The following is a 15,223-nucleotide window of genomic DNA, read 5'->3' on the forward strand; positions in this document are numbered from 1 at the left end:
CACATTTGAAGCATGAGCTCTTCCCCTTCGTCTTGTTCTTGTTTGGATGCTCCTTGCGACCCCTTAGCGTCGTCTTGAAGCGCTTGATGATGAGGGCCATTTCTTCATCATTAAGTCCGGTCGCCTCAATTTGCGCCACCTTGCTTGGTAGCGCCTCCTTGCTTCTCGTTGCTTTGAGAGCGATAGTTTGAGGCTCTTGGATTGGGCCATTTAATGCATCATCCACGTATCTAGCCTCCTTGATCATCATCCGCCCGCTTACGAACTTTCCAAGTATCTCCTCGGGCGTCATCTTGGTGTACCTAGGATTCTCACGAATATTGTTCACAAGATGCGGATCAAGAACAGTAAAGGACCTTAGCATTAGGCGGACGACGTCGTGGTCCGTCCATCGCGTGCTTCCATAGCTCCTTATCTTGTTGACAAGGGTTTTGAGCCAGTTGTATGTTTGGGTTGGCTCCTCCCCCCTTATCATAGCGAATCTCCCAAGTTCGCCCTCCACCAACTCCATCTTGGTGAGCATGGTGACGTCGTTGCCCTCATGTGAGATCTTGAGGGTGTCCCAGATCTGCTTGGCATTGTCCAAGCCGCTCACCTTATGGTACTCATCCCTGCACAAAGAGGCTAGCAACACAGTAGTAGCTTGTGCGTTTTTATGAATTTGTTCATTGATAAACAAAGGGCTATTCGAGCTATCAAATTTCATTCCACTCTCTACTATCTCCCATATGCTAGGATGGAGAGAGAACAAGTGACTACGCATTTTGTGACTCCAAAATCCGTAGTCCTCTCCATCAAAATGAGGAGGTTTACCAAGTGGAATGGATAATAAATGAGCATTTGTACTTTGAGGAATACGAGAGTAATCAAAAGAAAAGTTCGAATTGACCGTTTTCTTTTTCTCGTAGTCGTCGTCGTCGCCCTTTTGGGAAGAGGAAGATTCGTCGCTGTCGTAGTAGACTATCTCCTTGATGCGCCTTGTCTTCTTCTTCCCATCTCTTCTTTTGTGGCTCGAGCCCGAGTCCATAGGCTTGTCATCTTTCGACTCATTGAAGATAGACTCCTTCTCGTTGTTGACCACCATCCCCTTTCCCTTAGGATCCATCTCTTCGGGCGATTAGTCCCTTCTTGAAGAGAACAACTCTGATACCAATTGAGAGCACCTAGAGGGGGGGTGAATAGGTGATCCTGTAAAACTTTAAACTTAAGCCACAAAAACTTGATTAAGTGTTAGCACAAATAATGCCAAGTGGCTAGAGAGGAGTCTCAACAAAACACAATAACCACAAGAGATCAATCACAGAGATGGCACAGTGGTTTATCCCGTGGTTCGGTCAAGACCAACACTTGCCTACTCCACGTTGTGGCGTTCCAACGGACAAGGGTTGCAATCAACCCCTCTCAAGCGGTCCAAAGACCCACTTGAATACCATGGTGTTTTGCTTGTTTTACTATATCCCGTTTGCGAGGAATATCCACACTTTGGAGCCTCTCGCCCTTACACTTTAGATGATCACAAAGAAGCACGGAGTAAGGGAGGGATAAGCAACACACTCAAGACAAGAAATCACAGCAACACCACGCACACAAGTCTCAACAAGAGCTCACAACACAACTCAATGAGTTCACAACTCAACTAGAGCTCTAATTGCTATCGCAAAGAATCAAAAGCGCAGAATTGATGTCTTAGTGCTTAGGAATGCTTAGAGGATGTTTGGTGTTCTCCTCCATGCGCCTAGGGGTCCCTTTTATAGCCCCAAGGCAGCTAGGAGCCGTTGAGAGCATTCGAGGAAGGCAAATCTTGCCTTCTGTCGCCTGGCGCACCGGACAGTCTGGTGCACACCGGACATTGTCCGGTGCGGATTTCTTTCCTTCTGTGGCGCAGTCGACTGTTGGCGCCTGGGAGCCGTTGGCGCACCAGACACTGTCCGGCGCACACCGTTGGCTCACCGGATAGTCCGGTGCCCCCTCTCGACCGTTGGCTCGGTCCACGTGTCTCACGCAGATCGCGCAGCCGACCGTTGGCCCGGCCGACCGTTGGCTCACCGGACAGTCCGGTGAATTATAGCCGTACGCCGCCGATGAAATCCCGAGAGCAGCGAGTTTGTACGAGCCAGCCTGGCGCAACGGACACTGTCCGGTGCACCACCGGACAGTCCGGTGCTCCCAGACTGAGCAGAGTCTTGGCTGCTCGAGCCAAGACATTTCCAATTGAATTTTTTTTGTTTCCAGCACTTAGCCACAATACATTAGTTCATAAAATAATGTACTAAGTCTAGAAACATACCTTTTGACATGATTTGCACTTTGTCCACCACTTTGCATAGATTAACACAAAAGCACTTGTGTTGGCACTTAATCACCAAAATACTTAGAAATGGCCCAAGGGCACATTTCCCTTTCAATTCCTCGCAAACGAGATATAGTGAAAGAAAGAAACACCGTGGTATTTGAAAGGGAATTAGGCTTACAACTAGTTCCTAAATAATTTTGGTGGTTGAATTGCCCAACACAAATCTTTGGACTAACTAGTTTGCTCAAGTGTATAGATTATACAGGTGTTAAAGGTTCACACTCAGCCAATAAAAAGATCAAATTTGGATTCAACACAGGAGCAAAGGGCCAACCGAAGGCACCTTTGGTTTGGCGCACCGGACTGTCCGGTGTGCCACCGGACAGTGTCCGGTGCACCAGAGGACTCCAACGCAAACTCGCCACCTTCGGGAATTTCTAGAGGCACTCGCGCTATAATTCACCGGACTGTCCGGTGTACACCGGACAGTGTCCGGTGCGCCAAGGAGGAGCGGCCTCAGGAACTCGCCAGCTTCGGGAAACTCCAACGGCTAGTCCGCTATAATTCACCGGACTGTCCGGTGTACACCGGACTGTCCGGTGCGACTCCGGAGCAACGGCTATCTCCGCGCCAACGGCTCTCTGCCACGCATTTAATGCGCGCTCTGCGCGCGCAGAAGTCAGGTGCGCCCATACTGGCACACCGGACAGCAAACAGTACCTGTCCGGTGTGCACCGGACACCCAGGCGGGCCCACAAGTCAGAAGCTCCAACGGTCAGAATCCAACGGCAGTGATGACGTGGCAGGGGGCACCGGACTGTCCGGTGTGCACCGGACTGTCCGGTGCGCCATCGAGCAGACAGCCCAACCAACGGTCAAGTTTGGTGGTTGGGGCTATAAATACCCCAACCACCCCACCATTCATTGCATCCAAGTTCTCTACTTCCCAACTACTACAAGAGCTCTAGCATTCAATTCTAGACACACCAAAGAGATCAAATCCTCTCCATATTCCACACAACGCCCTAGTGACTAGAGAGAAAGATTTGCTTGTGTTCTTTCGAGCTCTTGCGCTTGGATTGCTTCCTTCTTTCTTGATTCTTTCTTGTGATCAAACACTCACTTGTAATTGAGGCAAGAGGCACCAATTGTGTGGTGGCCCTTGCGGGAAGTTTGATTCCCAAGTGATTTGAGAAGAGAAGCTCACTCGGTCCGAGGGACCGATTGAGAGAGGGAAGGGTTGAAAGAGACCCGGCCTTTGTGGCCTCCTCAACGGGGAGTAGGTTTGCAAGAACCGAACCTCGGTAAAACAAATCCGCGTGTCACACTCTTCATTTGCTTGTGATTTGTTTTGCTCCCTCTCTCGCGGACTCGTTTATATTTCTAACGCTAACCCAACTTGTAGTTGTGATTATTTTTGAGAATTTCAGTTTCGCCCTATTCACCCCCCTCTAGGCGACTTTCAATTGGTATCGGAGCCCGATGCTTCATTAGAGCCTAACCGCTCGAAGTGATGTCGGGAGATCACGCCAAGAAGGAGATGGAGACCGGCGAAAAGCCCACTACAAGCCACGGGAGCACTTCATCGGAAGAGTCCCGCACCAAGAGGAAGGAAAAGAAGAAGAGCTCCTCCAACAAAGGAAAGGAGAAGAAATCTTCTTCGCACCACAAAGAGAAGAAGGAGAGATCTTCCTCCCACAAGCCACATCGGAGAGGAGACAAGCACAAAAGGATGAGGAAAGTGGTCTACTACGAGACCGACACTTCATCAACATCGACCTCCGACTCCGATGCGCCCTCCGTAACTTCTAAACGCCAAGAGCGTAAGAAGTTTAGTAAGATCCCCCTACATTACCCTCGCATTTCTAAAAATGCACCTTTACTTTCCGTCCCATTAGGCAAACCACCAACTTTCGATGGTGAAGATTATGCTAGGTGGAGTAATTTAATGCGATTTCATCTAACCTCACTCCACAAAAGTATATGGGATGTTGTTGAGTTTGGTGCACAGGTACCATCCGTAGGGGATAAAGACTATGATGAGGATGAGGTGGCCCAAATCGAGCACTTCAACTCTCAAGCGACAACAATACTCCTCGCCTCTTTAAGTAGAGAGGAGTATAACAAAGTTCAAGGGTTGAAGAGCGCCAAGGAGGTTTGGGATGTGCTCAAAACCGCGCACGAAGGAGATGAGCTCACCAAGATCACCAAGCGGGAAACGATCGAGGGGGAGCTCGGTCGGTTCCGGCTTCGCAAAGGGGAAGAGCCACAACACATGTACAACCGGCTCAAGACTTTGGTGAACCAAGTGCGCAACCTCGGAAGCGTCAAGTGGGACGACCACGAAATGGTTAAGGTTATTCTAAGATCTCTCATTTTCCTTAACCCCACTCAAGTTCAATTAATTCGTGGTAATCCTAGATATACTAAAATGACCCCCGAGGAAGTTATCGGGAATTTTGTAAGTTTTGAGTGCATGATCGAAGGCTCAAGGAAGATCAACGAGCTTGATGATCCATCCACATCCGAAGCTCAACCCGTCGCATTCAAGGCGACGGAGGAGAAGAAGGAGGAGGCTACACCAAGTCGACAACCTATAGACGCCTCCAAGCTCGACAATGAGGAAATGGCGCTCGTCATCAAGAGCTTCCGCCAAATCCTCAAGCAAAGGAGAGGGAAAGACTACAAGTCCCGCTCCAAGAAGGTTTGCTACAAATGTGGTAAGCCCGGTCATTTTATTGCTAAATGTCCTATATCAAGTGACAGTGACCGAGGCGACGACAAGAAGGGGAGAAGAAAGGAGAAGAAGAGGTACTACAAGAAGGGCGGCGATGCCCATGTTTGTCGGGAGTGGGACTCCGACGAAAGCTCTAGCGACTCCTCCGACGACGAGGACGCCGCCAACATCGCCGTCACCAAGGGACTCCTCTTCCCCAACGTCGGCCACAAGTGCCTCATGGCAAAGGACGGCAAAAGGAAGAAGGTTAAATCCAACTCCTCCACTAAATATGAATCGTCTAGTGATGATAATGCTAGTGGTGAGGAAGACAATTTGCGTATCCTTTTTGCCAACCTTAACATGGAACAAAAAGAAAAATTAAATGAGCTAATTAGTGCCATCCATGAAAAGGATGATCTCTTGGACTCCCAAGAGGACTTCCTAATCAAGGAAAATAAGAAACATGTTAAGGTTAAAAATGCTTATGCTCTAGAAGTAGAAAAATGTGAAAAATTGTCTAGTGAGCTAAGCACTTGTCGTGAGATGATTGACAACCTTAGGAATGAAAATGCTAGTTTAAATGCTAAGGTTGATTCTCATATTTGCATTGTTTCAACTTCCAATCCTAAAGATAATAATGATGATTTGCTTGCTATGATTGAAGAATTAAATGTTTCTCTTGCTAGCCTTAGAGTAGAAAATGATAATTTGATTGCTAAGGCTAAAGATTATGATGTTTGCAAAGTTACAGTTTCCAATCTTAGAGATAAAAATGATATTCTTCATGCTAAGATTGTTGAACTTAGTTCTTGCAAACCCTCTACATCTATTGTTGAGCATGTATCTATTTGTACTAGATGTAGAGATGTTGATGTTAATGCTATTCATGATCATATGGCTTTAATTAAACAACAAAATGATCATATAGCAAAACTAGATGCTAAAATTGCCGAGCACAACTTGGAAAATGAGAAATTTAAATTTGCTCGTAGCATGCTTTATAATGGGAGACGCCCTGGCATTAAGGATGGCATTGGCTTCCAAAAGGGAGACAATGACAAACTTAATGCCCCGCCTAAGAACTTGTCTAACTTTGTTAAGGGCAAGGCTCCCATGCCTCAGGATAACGAGGGCTACATTTTGTACCCTGCCGGCTATCCTGAGAGCAAAATTAGGAAAATTCATTCTAGGAAGTCTCACTCTGGCCCTAATCATGCTTTTATGTATAAGGGTGAGACATCTAGCTCTAGGCAACCAACCCGTGCCAAGTTGCCTAGAAAGAAAGCTTCCAATGCATCAAATGATCATGCCATTTCATTTAAAACTTTTGATGCTTCTTATGTGCTAACTAACAAATCCGGCAAGGTAGTTGCCAAATATGTTGGGGGCAAACACAAGGGCTCCAAGACTTGTGTTTGGGTACCCAAAGTTCTTGTGTCTAATGCCAAAGGACCCAAAACCATTTGGGTACCTAAAGTCAAGAACTAAACTTGTTTTGTAGGTTTATGCATCCGGGGGCTCAAGTTGGATACTCGACAGCGGGTGCACAAACCACATGACAGGGGAGAAAAGAATGTTCTCCTCATATGAGAAAAACCAAGATCCCCAACGAGCTATCACATTCGGGGATGGAAACCAAGGTTTGGTCAAAGGTCTGGGTAAAATTGCTATTTCACCTGACCATTCCATTTCCAATGTTTTTCTTGTTGATTCATTAGATTACAATTTGCTTTCCGTTTCACAATTATGTCAAATGGGCTACAACTGTCTATTCACTGATGTAGGTGTCACTGTCTTTAGAAGAAGTGATGATTCAATAGCATTTAAGGGAGTGTTAGAGGGTCAGCTATACTTAGTAGATTTTGATAAAGCTGAACTCGACACTTGCTTAATTGCTAAGACTAACATGGGTTGGCTCTGGCACCGCCGACTAGCCCATGTTGGAATGAAGAATCTTCATAAGCTTCTAAAGGGAGAACACATTTTAGGATTAACAAATGTTCATTTTGAGAAAGACAGGATTTGTAGCGCATGTCAAGCCGGGAAGCAAGTTGGAACCCAACATCCACACAAGAACACTATGACGACCGACAGGCCGCTTGAGCTACTCCACATGGATCTATTCGGCCCGATTGCTTACATAAGCATCGGCGGGAGTAAGTACTGTCTAGTTATTGTGGATGATTATTCTCGCTTCACTTGGGTGTTCTTTTTGCAGGAAAAATCTCAAACCCAAGAGACCTTAAAGGGATTCTTGAGACGGGCTCAAAATGAGTTCGGCTTAAGGATCAAGAAAATTAGAAGCGACAACGGGACGGAGTTCAAGAACTCTCAAATTGAAGGCTTCCTTGAGGAGGAAGGCATCAAGCATGAGTTCTCTTCTCCCTACACTCCACAACAAAATGGAGTAGTGGAGAGGAAGAATCGAACTCTATTGGACATGGCAAGGACCATGCTTGATGAGTACAAGACTTCGGATCGGTTTTGGGCCGAGGCGGTCAACACCGCTTGCTACGCCATCAACCGGTTATATCTTCACCGAATCCTCAAGAAGACATCATATGAACTCCTAACCGGTAAAAAGCCCAATATTTCTTATTTTAGAGTTTTTGGTAGCAAATGCTTTATTCTTGTTAAGAGAGGTAGAAAATCTAAATTTGCTCCTAAAACTGTAGAAGGCCTTTTACTTGGTTATGACTCAAACACAAGGGCATATAGAGTCTTTAACAAGTCCTCAGGACTTGTTGAAGTTTCTTGTGACGTTGTGTTTGACGAAACTAACGGCTCTCAAGTAGAGCAAGTTGATCTTGATGAGATAGGTGAAGAACAGGCTCCATGCATAGCGCTAAGGAACATGTCCATTAGGGATGTGTGTCCTAAGGAATCCGAAGAGCCTCCACATGCACAAGATCAACCATCCTCCTCCACGCTAGCATCTCCACCGACTCAAAATGAGGATGAAGCTCAAGTTGATGAAGTAGAAGATCAAGCAAATGAGCCACCTCAAGATGACGACAATGATCAAGGGGGAGATGTAAACGATCAAGACAAGGAGGATGAAGAGCAAAGGCAGCCACACCCAAGAGTCCACCAAGCAATACAACGAGATCACCCCGTCGACACTATCCTCGGCGACATTCATAAGGGGGTAACTACTAGATCTCATGTTGCACATTTCTGTGAGCATTACTCGTTTGTTTCCTCTATTGAGCCACACAGGGTAGAGGAGGCACTACAAGATTCGGATTGGGTGGTGGCGATGCAAGAGGAGCTCAACAATTTCACAAGGAACGAGGTATGGCACTTAGTTCCACGTCCTAACCAAAATGTTGTAGGAACCAAATGGGTCTTCCGCAACAAGCAAGATGAGCATGGTGTGGTGACAAGGAACAAAGCTTGACTTGTGGCCAAAGGATACTCCCAAGTCGAAGGTTTGGATTTCGGTGAAACCTATGCACCCGTAGCTAGGCTTGAGTCAATTCGCATATTATTAGCCTATGCTACTTACCATGGCTTTAAGCTTTATCAAATGGACGTGAAAAGTGCTTTCCTCAATGGGCCAATCAAGGAAGAGGTCTATGTTGAGCAACCTCCCGGCTTTGAAGATAGTGAGTACCCTAACCATGTCTATAGGCTCTCTAAGGCGCTTTATGGGCTCAAGCAAGCCCCAAGAGCATGGTATGAATGCCTTAGAGATTTTCTTATTGCCAATGGGTTCAAAGTCGGAAAAGCCGATCCTACACTCTTTACTAAAACTCTTGAAAATGACTTGTTTGTATGCCAAATTTATGTTGATGATATTATATTTGGGTCTACTAACGAGTCTACATGTGAAGAGTTTAGTAGGATTATGACACAGAAATTCGAGATGTCTATGATGGGGGAGTTGAAGTATTTCTTAGGATTCCAAGTAAAGCAACTCCAAGAGGGCACCTTCATTAGCCAAACGAAGTACACTCAAGACATTCTAAATAAGTTTGGGATGAAGGATGCCAAGCCCATCAAGACTCCCATGGGAACAAATGGGCATCTCGACCTCGACACGAGAGGTAAGTCCGTGGATCAAAAGGTATACCGGTCGATGATTGGTTCATTGCTTTATTTATGTGCATCTCGACCGGACATTATGCTTTCCGCTTGCATGTGTGCAAGATTCCAATCCGACCCTAAGGAATCCCACCTTACGGCCGTAAAACGAATCTTGAGATATTTGGCTTATATACCTAAGTTTGGGCTTTGGTACCCTCAGGGATCCACATTTGATTTGATTGGTTATTCGGATGCCGATTGGGCGGGGTGTAAGATTAACAGAAAGAGCACATCGGGAACTTGCCAGTTCTTGGGAAGATCCTTGGTGTCTTGGGCTTCAAAGAAGCAAAATTCGGTCGCTCTTTCAACCGCCGAAGCCGAGTATATTGCCACAGGTCATTGTTGCGCGCAATTACTTTGGATGAGGCAAACCCTGCGGGACTACGGTTACAAATTAACCAAAGTTCCTTTGCTATGTGATAATGAGAGTGCAATCAAAATGGCCGACAATCCTGTCGAGCATAGCCGCACTAAACACATAGCCATTCGGTATCATTTTCTTAGGGATCACCAACAAAAGGGGATATCGAGATTTCATACATTAACACTAAAGATCAATTAGCTGATATCTTTACCAAGCCACTTGATGAACAAACTTTTACCAAACTTAGGCATGAGCTCAATATTCTTGATTCTAGAAATTTCTTTTGCTAGTTTGCACACATAGCACACAAGTATACCTTTGATCATATCTCTTTTGTATATGCTATGACTAATGTGTTTTCAAGAGTATTTCAAACCAAGTCATAGGTATATTGAAAGGGAATTGGAGTATTCGGCGAAGACAAAGGCTTCCACTCCGTAACTCATACTTCGCCATCACTCCAAGCAACTCTCTATTCTTTGGGGAGAAATGAGCATCAAAGCTAAAGGACCGGACTTCGCCTTTGGTATAATCTTAACTCATTTATTTATGACCAAAGGGGAAGATAGCACTTCGAGGGCTCTAATGATTCCGTTTTTGGCGATTCATGCCAAAAAGGGGGAGAAATGAGCCCAAAGCAAAAGGACCGCACCACCACCGATTTCAAGACCGCACCACCACCGATTTCAAACTTAGTGTTGAATATTTATCAATTGATTTTCCTATTGTGTTCAAAAAGGGGGAGAAAGTAGTATTTCAAAATGATATATCAAAACCCTCTTGAACACTAAGAGGTGGATCTCTTCTAGGGGGAGTTTTGTTTAGTCAAAGGAGAAGCATTTGAAACAAGGGGAGAAGAATTTTAAATCTTGAAAATGCTTTGCATAATCTTATTCATTTACCTGTGACTATTTGCAAAAGAACTTTGAAAAGGATTTCCAAAAGAGTTTGCAAAAACAAAACATGTGGTGCAAGCGTGGTCCAAAATGTTATTTAAGAAAGAAACAATCCATGCATATCTTGTAAGTATTAATATTGGCTCAATTCCAAGCAACCTTTACACTTACATTATGCAAACTAGTTCAATTATGCACCTCTATATTTGCTTTGGTTTGTGTTGGCATCAATCACCAAAAAGGGGGAGGTTGAAAGGGAATTAGGCTTACAACTAGTTCCTAAATAATTTTGGTGGTTGAATTGCCCAACACAAATCTTTGGACTAACTAGTTTGCTCAAGTGTATAGATTATACAGGTGTTAAAGGTTCACACTCAGCCAATAAAAAGATCAAATTTGGATTCAACACAGGAGCAAAGGGCCAACCGAAGGCACCTCTGGTTTGGCGCACCGGACTGTCCGGTGTGCCACCGGACAGTGTCCGGTGCACCACCGGACATGTCCGGTGCACCAGAGGACTCCAACGCAAACTCGCCACCTTCGGGAATTTCCAGAGGCACTCGCGCTATAATTCACCGGACTGTCCGGTGTACACCGGACAGTGTCCGGTGCGCCAAGGAGGAGCGACCTCAGGAACTCGCCAGCTTCGGGAAACTCCAACGGCCAGTCCGCTATAATTCACCGGACTGTCCGGTGCGACTCCGGAGCAACAACTATCTCCGCGCCAACGGCTCTCTGCCGCGCATTTAATGCGCGCTCTGCGCGCGCAGAAGTCAGGCGCGCCCATACTGGCACACCGGACAGCAAACAGTACCTGTCCGGTGTGCACCGGACACCCAGGCGGGCCCACAAGTCAGAAGCTCCAACGGTCAGAATCCAACGACAGTGATGACGTGGCAGGGGGCACCGGACTGTCCGGTGCGCCATCGAGCAGACAGCCCAGCCAACGGTCAAGTTTGGTGGTTGGGGCTATAAATACCCCAACCACCCCACCATTCATTGCATCCAAGTTCTCTACTTCCCAACTACTACAAGAGCTCTAGCATTCAATTCTAGACACACCAAAGAGATCAAATCCTCTCCATATTCCACACAACGCCCTAGTGACTAGAGAGAAAGATTTGCTTGTGTTCTTTCGAGCTCTTGCGCTTGGATTGCTTCCTTCTTTCTTGATTCTTTCTTGTGATCAAACACTCACTTGTAATTGAGGCAAGAGGCACCAATTGTGTGGTGGCCCTTGCGGGAAGTTTGATTCCCAAGTGATTTGAGAAGAGAAGCTCACTCGGTCCGAGGGACCGATTGAGAGAGGGAAGGGTTGAAAGAGACCCGGCCTTTGTGGCCTCCTCAACGGGGAGTAGGTTTGCAAGAACCGAACCTCGGTAAAACAAATCCGCGTGTCACACTCTTCATTTGCTTGTGATTTGTTTTGCTCCCTCTCTCGCGGACTCGTTTATATTTCTAACGCTAACCCAACTTGTAGTTGTGATTATTTTTGAGAATTTCAGTTTCGCCCTATTCACCCCCCCTCTAGGCGACTTTCAGTATTCAAGTGGATCCTTGGATCACTTGAAAGGGGTTGAGTGCAACTCTCGTCCATTGGGACGCCACAACGTGGAATAGGCAAGTGTTATACTTGGCCGAACCACAGGATAACTTGTGTGTCTTTTGTGATTGCTTTTCTGTGATACTTGTGTTCACAAGAGCTCGCTACTTAGCCTACTAACACATAATCAAGTTTTGTGGCTATAAGTTTCAAGTTATTGCAGGATCACCTATTCACCCCCCTCTAGGTGCTCTCAGTATCCGACCCCAATATCCGGGTTTTTTACCGGGTAGTCCTCGCTTCGTATTCGACCCGAATCCGAAGTTGCAGTATCCGGGTATTACCCGTATCCGTCCTGAAAGTCGCCTAGAGGGGGTGAATAGGCGAAAACTGAAATTTATAAACTTAAACTTGCACTAAGGCCGGGGTTAGCGTTAGAGTTAAATCGAAGTGTGGAATATTGCTTCTTTGCTATGAGTTGCTCAAATTGATGGGTATAACTTTTGGGAGCAAACTCAAATCAATATTAGCAAGGAAACCTTATAGAGAGGAAAGAGGGAAAACAAATCAAATCAAGAACAACAAGTGGACACAGTGATTTATTTTACCGAGGTTCGGTTCCAAAGAACCTAGTCCCCGTTGAGAAGACCACAAAGGTCGGGTCTATTTCAACCCTTTTTCTCTCTCAAACGATCACTTAGACCAGATGAGCCTTCTCCTTAATCACTTGGGTCACTAAGACCCCGCAAGGATCACCACACACTTAGGTATCTCTTGCTAGCTTTACAAACCACTTAGATGAATAAGAATGGAGAAGGAGAGAGCAATCAAGCAACAAGAGCAACAAAAGAACACAAATGATCCTCTCACAAGTCTCTAAGCAATGGAGTTGGTTTTGGAGTTTGGAGTGGATTAAATGCTTTGGTTGTGTCTTTAAAGTGGTTGCCTTTGCTCTTGCAATAAATGTGATGTTCAAAATACTTGGATGTCATTGAAGGAGGTGTTTGAGGGGTATTTATAGCCTCCAACCACTTCTTAGTCGTTGGCGAGTTTGCTGGTGATGCGCACACCGGACAGTCCGATGATGCACCGGACAGGTATTATACACTGTCCGGTGCGTGCCACGTCAGCACGTCCGTTGGGGTTTGGTGCGGATGACCGTTGGAACCCTTTGTCCTGTAGCTGTACCGGACAGTCCGGTGCCACACCGTTCTGACTTCTCTGCTCTGACCTGTGCCGCGCACTATTCACAACTGTTCACTTTAGGCAGACGATCGTTGGCGTAAGTTACCGTTGCTCCGTTGGTTCACCGGACAGTCCGGTGAATTATAGCGGAGCGCCCCTTGAAAATTCCCGAGAGTGAGTTGTTCGAGTGGAGCTCGGCCTGGTGCACCAGACACTGTCCGGTGCGCCACTTGGCAGCACACTATCAAGTCTTGCTCCAAATAGTGTTGAGTACCCACATTAATTTCTTTCTTTGTTTATGTTGAACCTTATGCACCTGAGATATAAGACATCTAGGCAAACTAGTTAGTCCACGTGGTTTGTGATGGGCGTCACCACCAAAATCGATTATAGGAAATGATTAAGTCTATTTTCCTTTCACGTCCCAAATATAAAAATACCTGAATCTGTATCCAAAAAACGGGTATTTGCACTATCCATATATGGTACCCAACGGGTATACCAGACCCGTTTTCACCCCTATACATTAGAGCAGGATACAGGATGACCCTATATCCGGTTGCACCCGTCTCGTTTTCATCCCTGTAGAAGGGGGAGGGGCCTCGCGATGTTGGTTGACTCAGAAGTGTTGGTGAGTTGAGGGGAAGTGAGTAAGGAAGCAGGGACACTATCGAGTAGACCACAGAAGACAATTGGTTGTGAAAAGTTGGCGACGGTTTAAGAAAATAAATATTGCTTCCATCTATGATAGGGGTCATGGGTGATGTTGACGAGAAGATCGGGCACACACCAACTAGAGTTAGATCGCAATGAACTAAACAATACAACAAGAATCATACTTACATGGTGAAGAACAAAGAGGTTTATAAGAAAACCACCATAGGATATCCAATCGTACTTGTGTGACAAAGAATGACTTATTTTTTAAGCAAACTAACAAAGGAACTATCAAAGCTCCCGCCTAGTGAGGAACCCCATGGGGGCGAAAATGTTGTTGGATTGCCCTAGATAGCCCAACAAGCCTAGAGTGCCACCCATAGTTGCTGAATAAATCGATGAACAACAACATGGAGATTGAAAAAGATTTGAGAAAAAGAATAATAAAAGATGTAAAAATGTGATGTTTTTGTGTATTGGACACCTTGAATCGGTTGTGGCCCTAAACTTATAAGATGGGGGTGTTATACTTCAAGGTGTCGAAATTCCTTAAAAAATGTGTCAAAACACAACTTAAATTCAAATTGACCCATCAAAACTGGCATCTATTGGTTTTCACACATGTCCAATAAAAAAAGGTGGTCCATATATGTTTTTCGATTAGCTTGACGAGATAAATGTATTATTGCAATTAATTCTTGCATTTGAGAAAGTTAGAAAAATGACTTTTGGATGGGTCAACCCTTGAAATGGTATTTTCTTCGTCCTGCTTCAAATAAGATGTTCTGAATATGTTTTTTTTAACATCTCGACGATAGAAATATGATGACAGAGTCTATTATGCACTCTGGATAATTTTGATCAAGTATTTGCATAGGTGCAAAGTAATTGAATTATCCACGGCCCATAGCTATTTTATATATTGGCCTTGCAATTAGGGTTGGTACAACCAACATCTAGTTCTTGTGTTGTTTTAAAACAAAATATAATCATTGAATTTGGTCCCTAACAAGTCTGAGTTGGCATTTTGTTTAAATAGATCATTTGGTTTACCTTCCAAAAAAAACATGGCTTGACACCAAAATGAAAACTATCAAGCTTCAAGAAGACATCAACATCCTAAATTCGTGCATCTCAATGGTAAGCATTTGACGAAAAGTTAATATACATCACCATTAACTAGAATATAGTTGTGTGCCAATTCTTGAATATGTTTAGAATTTTTTTGGATATCAATATAAGCATTGGAGAAGGAACTGAGTGGTCTATAGGCTACATGGTTAACGACGGGGGGCATGGCTGGCGTGGTGGTGGGAGATGTCGGCATCGACAAGGCGATAGAGACGAGGAACTCCTCCAATTCAGATTATAGAAGGGTGGTGGAGATGAATAGTGAGTGGCATGGCTTGTTATGCAATGAACACGGGCTGAGGCGACAGTGGAGGTAGAAGATAGATAGTTGGTTGTCCTAATGAAA

This window comes from Zea mays, chromosome 2, assembly GCF_902167145.1.
Source record: "Zea mays cultivar B73 chromosome 2, Zm-B73-REFERENCE-NAM-5.0, whole genome shotgun sequence".
Taxonomy (NCBI): Eukaryota; Viridiplantae; Streptophyta; class Magnoliopsida; order Poales; family Poaceae; genus Zea; species Zea mays.